This window comes from Puma concolor, chromosome A1 (assembly GCF_028749965.1).
Source record: "Puma concolor isolate L17-30 chromosome A1, mPumCon1.1.hap2, whole genome shotgun sequence".
NCBI classification, from domain to species: Eukaryota; Metazoa; Chordata; class Mammalia; order Carnivora; family Felidae; genus Puma; species Puma concolor.
Genome location: NC_141667.1, coordinates 109,175,393 through 109,186,988, shown reverse-complemented (window position 1 = coordinate 109,186,988; position 11,596 = coordinate 109,175,393). Strand labels below are relative to the sequence as shown.

Below are 11,596 nucleotides of genomic sequence, written 5' to 3'. Positions count from 1 at the left end.
TTCTGTACTCCTTGATGTCTTTGGTTTTTGTTAATGGTTTCATTGGATTCTCAGGTGGGAAATCATTACAATGCAACCGTAGCCTTGGACAAGAATCCATCTCAGCCGCTTCAAGCAAATGGAAATTTCTGCATCTAGCAGAGAAAGCTATATAGTTTTTAGACGTTCCTGTCCTTAAAACTTCCTTTCCCTTCCTCAAACCAACTAATAAAACTTGGCCTTTTATGTTCTGAAATTTAGGTATCATCTTCTGATGATCTGTTCTCATTGTTCTGATGTACTGCTGAAAAGTCAACATTTACTGCAAAAGACCCCCTCTCTGAATAAGCACTTTTGATTTACCTCTGGTTATCCACTCACTTATACCAACTGTGATTGGTCAAGAGCGAAGTCAAGAACACTTCAGTGATTAATCTCAATTGAACAAAAGTGGAACCGAAGGCACAAGAAGTAATAGGCCCTGCAGGTGGGATCAGAAGTCAGAACTCCAGGAGGGACAGGGTGAGGCCAAGATTGAACAAGGCACGGGAAACTTCAGTTGCTGTGGTAGGGGATGGCGAGAGAGAGTAAGTTCGCCCCGGTCTCCCCTAGCGGGGCATTGCTGGCGCGGCTCCGGTCTGCACGTGGTCAGGTCAGGGTGGGGCGCAGCCCACACCCGGCCTGCGGGGGCGGGACCCACGGAGGTAAGGGAGCAGGGCGATCCGCGGTGCGGAGCGCCGGGGCGCAGAGACCGAGGCGAGCTCGAGCGCTTTCCGCGGGGTTTGGCTCCTGTCGCTTCCCGTCTCCCAGACCCGGCTTCGCAGCCGCCGGAGCCGCCGGGCGGCGAGTGCTCAGAGCCGGGCTGCGAGTGGCCTGGCGCGCCGGGAGGGGGCGCGGAGCGGGCGGCTCCCGGAAGCGGACGCAGGTAAGGGCCGGCGGCTCCGGGCCCCGCAGGGCGCGCCTCGCCGAGAGGGTCCGGCCTTCACCGGCCCTGAGCGGCCGCGGCTGCTCGGGCCGCTGCTCCTCCCCGAGCTAGGACTGCTGGAGGGCTGGCCTGGCCGCGCCGCGCCGCCCCCCGCCCCGGGCCTCAGGTGATGTGGCCACGGTGGTTTAACTTTCGCACTTGAGGCTCTCCGTGGAGTCCTCGGGGCGCGACCGGAGACGGGGTGGAATTACACCGGGTCTGGAAACGTGAGCCAGGGCGGTGAGCATCGGGGCCGGGGTAGGGGGGGGGGGCGGGGAGCAGGGATCCGGCGGATGGCGGGGAGTGGGGGGTGGGCGACCGGGTGGACTGTTGGCTGCCCTCCAGGTCAGAGTTGAGGAACTGAGTCCTCCTGGGGAGAGTCGGCACACACCCCCTTCCGTGGCCCGTTGTCTCTGCACAGAGCCACTTTCTTTTGTCTGGTCCTTTTTGGTATTGGCCTTTCAGCTGCTTTTGTTGCAGCCTTGGATCCAGAGTGTACAGAATTTGCTCGGCAGAGGTTAGAAGGAAGCTTTGTGCAGCAGCGGGGCGAGGTGGGCAGAGGGTTGTTGGGGGGATGTTGTTATTAGTGCCATAATTAGCGTGCATTAACACGTATTTATCACCGTGACCTTTTCCAGATAGTACTCAATACTTTTGTAGCATCTAATAGTTTGGCTGGACCCAAGACAATATTCATTAGCTAACTTCAAAGAAACGTTGTGTGGACAGGTTACTATTAAATTGCCCCATTTTATAGGCCAGGCACCTCAGGCACCCACGCCCAAACCTGATGATAAAACTAAGCAGTCAGCCCTTGAGGAAGAACTTGTCTGGCTGAGAGTTATCCTCGGTCCAGTCAGTCACTCAACCTCGCACAAAATGTAGGGCCCACAGTGCTCATCTGACACATTGTATTTTTGTTAAGTCATTAATTACTGAAACCTTTTGCTAAAAATAGAACTGAGCCCTTTTCTGACTCTGGGAATAGCACCCATAAAAATCATTTTAGTACATCAGAATCATTTTGTTACCAGAGCCCAAGTTCAGGGCCACCTGGGTGCCTTCGGACTTCAGCTCAGGTCGTGATCTCCTGTCTGTGAGTTCAAGCCCCCCATCAGGCTCTGTGCTGACATCTTGCACTCTGTCTCTCAAAATAAATAAACATTAAAAAAAATAAAATAAAAACCCACCCAAGTTCAGCTTCCTGTTGCTGGGAAGGCTTAAGAGATGAGTTTTCAGTGGAAAAGAATATGAGCTTTATTCATGAGGCTGGCCACCTGGGGAGAAGGCGGACTCTTGTCCAAAGGCCAACTTTGAAATTTGTCTTGCCCTGATATTTTTAAAGTATGTTGATCAGTTAAGGGAATACAGTAGTCTGTGATGTTTCTTGATTAGGTGCAGACTCCACGATGCCAGATACAGAGTTAGCTTTGTACTCAGAGGTTGTGCAGAGAAGTTCCTTGGTGCCCCGGGTTGATTGTGCAAAAAGACCTGATTCCTTGGTACCCGGGGGTGGTTGTACAGGAATACTGTTGTTTCTGCAAAGGAGGGCAAGGTCTATAGATGCACAAAGGGAGGTCAGTAAAGTCATTCGTGTGACCTTAAAAAGAAAAAAAAAAAAAACATTTTGCTAAAAGAGGGCTGGTCTAATCAGCAAGCTGAGGGGCCTTCAGGTGGACTTCCTGGCCTCTGTGGCCTGGGAAAGTTCTGTTCCCATATTCCCCAGGGCCAATGGTCTGCAAATCTTGGAGAAAGCCAGTTAGTTCTGTTACAGATCAAAGGCCTTAAGTCAGCAGGCAAGGAGTGTGTTAACTTGAAGCAAGTTAACCCTTAAGACCAGCTGGAGTGCTGTTACATGTTCAGTTGGATCAGGAGAGTAGTAGTAAGGACTAAGGTTTGGGTTTTTTTTGTTGTTTTTTGTTTTTTGTTTTTTTTTTTTTTTTTTGTCTTTGGTCTGTCAAATCTTAAGCTCCTATATAAATACTGTGCCACTGGGAGCCCTAAATATTTATTTAATGAATAAGTGGAATAGAAGAAGTGAGCTCCTAGGTATCCTAGAACAGTGTGCAGAAGGTTTTCCCAAACAGAAGAATTAAGCATTTAGGAGAATAGCCATTTTAATAATTTCAATGACATTTAACTTGTAATCGGGCACATTTATGTTGTTGTACTTTTTTGACTCTCAGAACCATCGACAGTTCACCAGTTTTCCTAGGGTTTTCTCTTATGTGAATTTGCCAATAGATCTTTTACTGTCCATTTTTCTTCCTCCCTTTCATTTATGTATTTGGTTTTTCACAGTGAAGGTATTTTTTTTTCTAAAATCAAGTATTTAAAAAACAAGCATTCTTTCTTGGTAAAATAGACTCAAGTAGGACTTTTATGAGTGTATTTTAGGTTAGACACTAGCCTCTCTAATAAGTAGCTGTCAAACATCAAGCAAGAATTCTTTCAGACAAGTATGCCATGAATCTTTAATCATTTTAATGGAGCTCTGTAATATTTTATGACACATCTATTTCATATAATGCCTTTTTATCAAGCAGCATAAAGCTAAACATTTCATTACAATTTTGCCAACGACAAGATCCTTAGACTTAATTATTGACTCATGAAATAAACACAATTCTTTGCCTTACACCACCTTCATTCATCCACTTGGGGGAAAAAAAAAGAATGATAATCTGGCCTTTCTGTCATTAGTGACATTTGGAGAGTTAATGAAGTAAATATTTTTAACCACATGGAAGAAAGACGCTCTGTGACTTCAAAGTGTGACTATAGAGTCATGAAACCCTGCCCTTATCCAAACATGCTGTTATTTATTTTTTAAGGGAGAGTGTTCATTCCAAGTGGTCACTTTAGGACACTACATGCCTCCAAAAGTTGCTATTCACAATTATTTTGAATCTTTTGGAATGTCTAGTCAATTTACAAGTAACAGAAACGCTTTCAGGATCGCTTTTACAAGTACTTGTTTTTGTTTGTATTTTTTAATCAAACTATTAACTCCATTAGAACACCATTTTCATTTGCTAAATTTGAAAAATGATTTCTGCATGACTGTGAAACTCTTCCAGATTTTGCCACTGTTAAGGATATTAAAAGATTATTTGAAAGGCTATGAAAGCAATTTCAAACCACTGGTTTAAAAATAGTTTCAAACAATGGCAACATTGTTAGAATAACTTTGCATCCTTCCCAGAGTGACTACTCTAAAGGGGACAATACTTACTTGAAGGCTAAAGTTCTATGTCTATATGTGTATAGGCATAGATATACTTATTTTTTATATGTACATTTGCATGTTTGTTAAATAATTTGAAATTCATAATTTGAATTGTAACCTAACAATTTATAGTAGTCCACAATAAAATGGGGACATAAAATGCCCACATTAAAATATCTTGTTTTGGCTCTAGTATTCGATAAAGTGCATAAAAAAGGAATCATATGGATGAAAACTAAGTATTCTTGTTTCTTTAAACATCATCCACTTAATTAACAAGGTGTTTTTTTTTGCTTTCTTAGATTTTGAAAATATTGGAGGAATTGACTTGAATGGCAAATCTCTTGGAAAAGCTAGCTAAAGAAATTAGATCTGTTGCATTTTTTTATCTTGATAATTTTCTCTGTAGCAAGCAGAAATATTATAGATGGTTATATTAATAATAGAACTGACCTCATTCTGTAATCTCTTTACTTGATTATTTCACTGGTTTGATGGCTGGAAAAATTTAGAAACAGTCAGTAGATCATTAGCACACATATTTAAAGCAGTTTCAAAACATCCTTCATAAAATTGCTGAGATAAGCATGAGAGTTATTCTGAATTAGATTTGCCTGACCTATTTAGAAGCCTGTTGAAAAAATTTATCCAAGGCACCAGAACTGAAGTGTGGACACCAATTCAGGCTGCTTTTTTAACAAATAGTATAGGCAGGTTGGCCAATGATGTGATGAATAAATTGAGAACTACTTACTTAATTAATGGAGCTAGAAATTAAAACTGAAGTGTATTTTTCTGGCCATATTCTACTCAAGATTTTGGGTTTAAGGTAGAGACTGTTCTTTCTCAGACAACTTGTCTCCTGGAGAATATATAAATTGTGTAATAAATATTTATATGGCTGCACTTGGCTGATTTACAACCAACTAAGGCTTTATGGTCCTAAATAAAGCCTTCTCTCTTCTAGTCAGGCATTATTGTTTTTGCTCACCAACCATATCCTTTCCCAACTTAGTGTTTTGCCTTGTATTATTTTCCTTGCTCAAGATACCTCTTTCTCTGCACTCTCCTTAACTAATGCTGTCTACATCGTTTCTATCCTTAAGACCCAGCTGTAATACCACTGTTTTCCACAAAGCTTTCCCTGACTCCCTAGTTCTTGTTTTCAGTTTACCAGGCAGTTGTAGTTGTTGGTTACTATCTATGTTTTTTATTATTTAATTAACTTTGTCCTTGAACTTGTTCTCCACCTAGATTTTTTTTTCCTTGAAGGCACAAGTCATACCTTAAATATATGTATATTTTTTTTTCTGAATCCTATGCAGCAGCTGGAACACTGGATAATAGCAGGACATATCGGCTTATAAGGTTAGATCTATAAGGTGAATTTATTAATCAGGTACTGAGGTAAAATTTCTTAATGCTTCATAATTGTATCAGTCATTGTTCTAGCAGAAAACAGATTGCAGGCTCAGATGGGGTAATGGAGAAGAGTTTAACTTAAAAGTTGTGCCTGGATTAAAATACACCAACAATGGATGGTGAAGTATCTCACGACTATCTGTAGTGGGAGCCGTTATCATCCCTAGGCCTGAAGGGTAAGAGAAGAGAACCATTACTGAAACCCAAAGACAGTAGCTATGTGGAGGGAAAGGCTGTGTGACTATAGCTCTGGTCTTTCTGTGATCAGGCAGGGGAGCAGCTGCAGGAATACATACCCCAGCTTCACTTTCTTCCAGTCCTCTGATGTCCTGTTTCGTTCTAGTTTAATTCAGTTACTAACATGCAAGAACACTTTATTTATGAATGATGTATTTCATTTGAACCACCATCCTTTTCTCCCCCCTTGTGATGTTAGTTGGTATGGTATTGGTATACATGCCATCTCAGTGATTTGTTTGTTTCGTCATGTGTTGTCTTTTGCTTATACTGTGCACAGGTGGAGACCTAGAACTATGTGCATGGTCATTGGTAAATCTCCCTTCACCATTTCAACCATTTGATTTGGCTGAATCAATCAAGGGTGCTCATTTTTGTCTTTGTGCCATTTTCACAGATCATTGATTTTCGGTCTTGGTGTATGTGGTTCTGAGTGTCGTCATTCTGATTCAGGCAGGTTTAGGATAAGGCTTGAGCATCTGTTCTTTTACAAAGCATTCACATATTTCAGATACACAATACGTGAGAACCACTAGCAAAAATAGTCACTTTGACCCAAAGGTTATGGCTGTGGCCCCCTTTCTCCTCATTGTATACGTAGCATCGTCAAGGCTCAAGTGCAAATTTGATTGTGCTTTATGTACTCTTGAAAGCAAAATAACTGTCTTAGATTTTTCATTTTGTGAAATGCTTATGTTATAGGATGCAAAACATGTGGCTTCCATGTTAACAAATTTCAAATTTAGAAAAATCATAAAACATTTCAAATAAACAATACAGAAAATAATATAATGAACACTCATGTTCTCATCCCTTAGTCTTATAAAAAATAACCTATTACTATTATTAATGATTTTTTAAAAGCCCCTTTAAATCCCTTCTTAGAAGTTACTATTATCTTAAGCTTGGTGTCTGTTACTCCCTTTAGTATTTTTAAACTGATGCTACAGAAACATCAATAAACGAAACATAACATTGTTGCACATGCCTTAAATTTTTTTTGTGACTGTTACTAAGCTCTGTGTGTCCTTCTTGAATGAGCATATTTCTGCAGCATTTTTTCCTTGTTTAACATAATGTAGAGTTTTTTCTAGATACATGTAGCTTTAGTTTACTTTTATTATACAGTATTACATTGTATCCACGAACAGAAATTTATTTGTCACATCTATTGATGACCATTTGGTATGTTTCTAGTGTTTTGCTTCTGCAAAGTGTTGCTAAAATGAACATTCCTATATGATATATTTTTTAGGTTTTTTTTTGTGTACATAAACACTTAGATGTATAACTGTAAATCAGTAGATGCACGTTCTCTTACCAGAGTTTGCCAAATTGCTTTCCAATATGTTCGTGCCTCGTTGTGCTTTATGAGTCTCTTGATGCTGCTTCCTACCATTTTAATGTGATATTATCAGACATTTATATTTTTCCCAATGTAATGGTTATGAAATGGTGTCTTATTTTAATTTTAACTTTCGCAATTTCTGGTAGAATTGAGCACTTTTCATATGACTGCTAGCCATTTGGTTTTCCTCTTCTAAAAATGGTGTTTCTCAAAGTTTTGCTGCTTTTTACCTTACTGACCTAAATTGTTCCAAGATGAGTTATAAATAATATGAAGAAATAAATGTGGCATGCAGTTTGTCATTGGAATGTCCATAAAATTATTAATCTTTTAACCAATTGTGTAAAAGAATTTCCCAGTTCAAAAGCGATACCTGAATAGCAGCATCCAGTGTAGTTTCTTCGCATTTTTCTTTAAGTTCCTCTGAAGATGCAGAGTAACATGAAAACTCAACATAAAACCAGAAAAAAAAAAAACAAAAAAACAAAGAAAACACACACACACATACACACCCCACATAAAACACAAAAACCAGAGAAGTGACCTCAGGAAGCAGATTGTCCTCTGGTGAGAACTTCCCCACATCAGCACCTTCCTTTCCTATGCTACTCTTGCCTGTTGATGCAGACTGCCTGGTGAATATAAACTCGGAGGCTTCTTTCTGCTCCCTCAGTCACTTCCCTCAAGTATGCAGGTCTTCTGCCAACTAGCAAACTGGGAAGACATCCCTCCCACCCTCTGAGATACCGCTCAGTGAGGCAGGGACTTGTGGATATTCCTTTACTTTCTGTGTTCCATGCAAATTGCAGGACGTGCATAAGCGGAATGTAGGGGGTTTGTGGTGGGTGCCACAGAGCATTTGGAGACCTGCAGCCCAAAGAACCCTGTTGACAGTGTATGGAAGCAGTTGTACTCGGACCTGTCTTCATGGGTCCTGTCAGTTCTCTCCCGGGGAAACGGATAGGCCATAAAAGCTGGTGCATGACATCCCCTCTGAAGAACACAATAGAGAACAGAGAAACAGGTGGCTGACACCCTGCTAGAGATAGCGAAACCATGTGGAGCGCTTTGTGTTTATTAGCAAGCTCTGCCACCATAGACCCGAGCAGGTGGCCAGAAGAGTGACCGTGATAATTTTTTCACCTTGTCTGTATAACAGCAAGCCTAGGCAGATCTCCCTGGGATTAAAGGGTATAGGGAGAAAAAGAAATAAAACAAACTTAAATGGCACCCCGAAATACCGTGGAACAAAGGAAGGTTGGTTATTAAAGGGGGTTGTGATGTAACAATAATTTCAAGGTCTTGATGGGTAGTAGCACCATGTTTTTCCATATTTTTATATTTTATGCCCATATATTTTGTAGCCTTAGCCCTTGATTTGTGCCTCAAGGATTCTACAATTAGTGAAGTATCTAGCCCCTTCATTTATTTTGTCAAGTTGAAATTTTGGAAATCCTTATAAGATTTCGTAGGAGGGGAAAAGGGCAACTGCTGGTGTTCTCAAAATACTGAACTTAAAAGAAATTTTGCAAGTTGAATCAATTTCATCGGGCTGTCTTACTAATCACCGTTAAAATTGTTGTGTGTGAAATTATTGATGTTGGATTTAATCATGAGTAACTGTTCAGAATGTAGGATAAGTTAGTGCATCACATGTGCAGAAACATTTGAAGAAGGCAAGGGGAACCATACATCCAATAGCCGCTGGGGGCCTCACTGAAGGGGAAGACAGAAGAAACAACCAGTACACCATGGCTGTTTCTGGATTATTCTTTAGTCACATCTTCTTAGTACACCATATAAGAGCATCACTGAGTTTCAGAGAGACCCATGCTGAAGGCCTGTCTATGCAGAACACCTGTCTCTAGAAGCATCTGTTGCCACATAGTGAGAAACTGGAGAATGATAACCCATTACCTGTGTCCTGATGTGGATTCCATCATTCTAAAGAAGGGCGGGGGGTGGGGGGGGGAGTACACAAGGGCAGTGCAAACTTTAAAAGTGAAAAAAGTACCACTCCCCATATGGTAAGCTAGGAGTGTGTGTAGTTTTTGTGAACTCTGTTAACTCATTGGAGCCTGTTTTATTTTTAGAAGAGTTAAAGGGAAGTACTTCTGGAGTACTTCTGATGTCACCCAAAAGCTGCTCAGGACTGAAAGTAGATCTTGAAGCTTGGAACTAGTTACTACTTCCCTGTCTTACCTCTGCTTTTCTTACTGTAGTCCTCCTGGATGCCAGCAAAAGGGGCGGAGGGGGGGTGATGTTTTTGCCTCCTTTGTTCCAATAAATGGCTTAAGAGAGAGCACTTTCCCCCAACTTTGAACTGTCTGTAAGGACTTCAATCCGCTTCACTCCTCATATCCTTACAAATCTTAAGGCTCTAGAAAATAAGAACCTTTTCCTCACAAAGTAGTGAGAACAGTTTAAGAAGTTACTTGACTTCTCTAGGCCTCAGTTTCTTTATCCATAAAATGATCTTAACAATCCTTACCTCATGGGAATGTTCTGATGATTAAAGGAGCTAATGCCACTTTATAAGTACTGTGCTCAAAATAGTATCTAGTATTTAAAATAATACTAACCTTTGACTTCATGTTTTATGATTAGAGATTTTAGTTTAAAAATAACAAAGTATATCTCTTTATGGCCCTTTGCTAAAGAGAAAGATGGGGCGCCTGGGTGGCTCGGATGGTTGGACATCCGACTTTGACTCAGGTCATGATCTCTTGGTTTGTGAGTTTGAGCCCCGCATTGGGCTCTGCACTGGTGGCGTGGAGCCTGCTTGGTATTCTCTGTCTCTTCCTCTCTCTCTGTCCCTTCCTCACTTGCGCTCTTTCTCTCAAAATAAATAAATAAAACTTAAAAAAAAAGAAACTTAAAAAGAGTAAGGTTTTCTGATGGATTCCTTCATAGATGTTTATAAATAATTTGAATACATCCAGTAATCTATAGTTGTCAAACTACATCTGATGTCCTGAATCTCAGACTGTGTTCTAAGATGGAGTCTCTAAAAAGTGAATCTTTGTAAGCTTTATGAGGCGGAGACCAGCTTCCTTCGGTGGTGTTTGCTAAACTACCCTGGTGATGCCAGTAAATTGTGCCTTGACTTTAAGCAGAGTGAGGAAGTAATTTTTTTTTTTTTGTCTTACCTTTGCTTACTTATTCACTCAACTGATTGGTGCCCAACACTGTGTCAGCACCGCAATAAATTACACTGTCAAGGAGCTTGCAACTCAGCAGCGAAGACAGATATGGAACAAGTAATGAAAAGTGTGATGAATGTTCTGAAGGAGAACTAGAAAGGTATTTAGTAGAAAATAATCGTTTCAGGATGATCCCCACCTGCACCCCCTTCGGAAAGGGGTATTTATGCTGACTTGAGGGATATGGGAGTACTGTCTAGAGGGTGGAGGTAAACTTTCTAGTGATCCAGCAGTAGGAGGCAGAGGAGGGAGCCAGTGGAGTGGAGGATATGAAAAAAGGGGGGACTGCTGGACTGTAGAGCCGCGTGGGGTGGAGTGTAGACAGCAGTCTGGTCAGCAGAGCACAAGGAAGCCTCTGAAAGAAGCAGCAGAATAATGATTTGTTTTGCATTAACATCTTCAGTGTGGAGAATAAAATGTTTCAGGTTTTCATGGAGTAAAATTTTGGTGACTAGAACCATCATTTCTGGCCTGGAGTTTTTGAAGGCACACACACATTTGCTTATTGTTTAGAGAGTACATGGGATGAAATATTTTTCTTTCCCCACATTTCTTCCTTGGTCTATTAGAGAGATTCTCTTCCACTCTCCCTTTTCGAAGGAACTGGCGAGGAAGCTTCTTCAGTCCACCTTAATCCTCTTCCCTCCCATTGCCCCTCCCTTTTGGACTGTGAAGTTCTCCAAACATATTCTAAGAATCATGACTTGAACTCTCAGTGACCTTACCAAATGACAGGAATAAGTTTTTCTTGCAGTAGTTAACAGAATGGGAAGCTTTCAGTTATAACCTGAAAACCTCTGCTACAAATAGCTTGAACTTGTCTAGAAACGTTTGATTATGTATCATGTACATTCATGAATGACATTTGAACAAAGTAAAAGAAAGCTCTGGAGCCAGAAAGAACAAAGGTGGGCAGAGCTTGGAAAGTAGACACACAGAAACTATCCTTGCTGTTAGAGTGAGGTCACCTAGGTTCACTAATGGAGGGGCTTCTTGTTTTGTTCTGGTTTTGGTTTTTTCCCCCAGGGGCTTGGGTTTTAATACTCAGACTCATCCAGGAGGCCAGAATCCTCAGGTATACATGAGGGCAGGCAGTTGGCAACTGAAACTTCCCACACAGCCAAGATTTTGAAAGGCCAACATTCTCAGTGTAATAAGAGATTAGAAACAAAAAAACAAAAAAACAAAACAAAACAAAAAAAAAAACCAAAAAA

At 41.0% G+C, this 11,596-nt stretch overlaps 1 protein-coding gene across 3 annotated transcripts in view; it reads left to right on the top strand.

Moving 5' to 3' along the window:
- The first annotated feature begins 725 nt into the window (after positions 1–725).
- The window catches only part of RNF180 (ring finger protein 180), a 211,586-nt gene continuing 200,715 nt past the window's right edge, over positions 726–11,596 (top strand). For 2 of the 3 annotated variants that reach the window (XM_086700079.1, XM_086700077.1), the window contains exon 1: positions 911–1,183. The gene's annotated coding sequence lies outside the window, so the exon portion shown is untranslated. The other variant, XM_086700073.1, reaches the window with a different exon arrangement.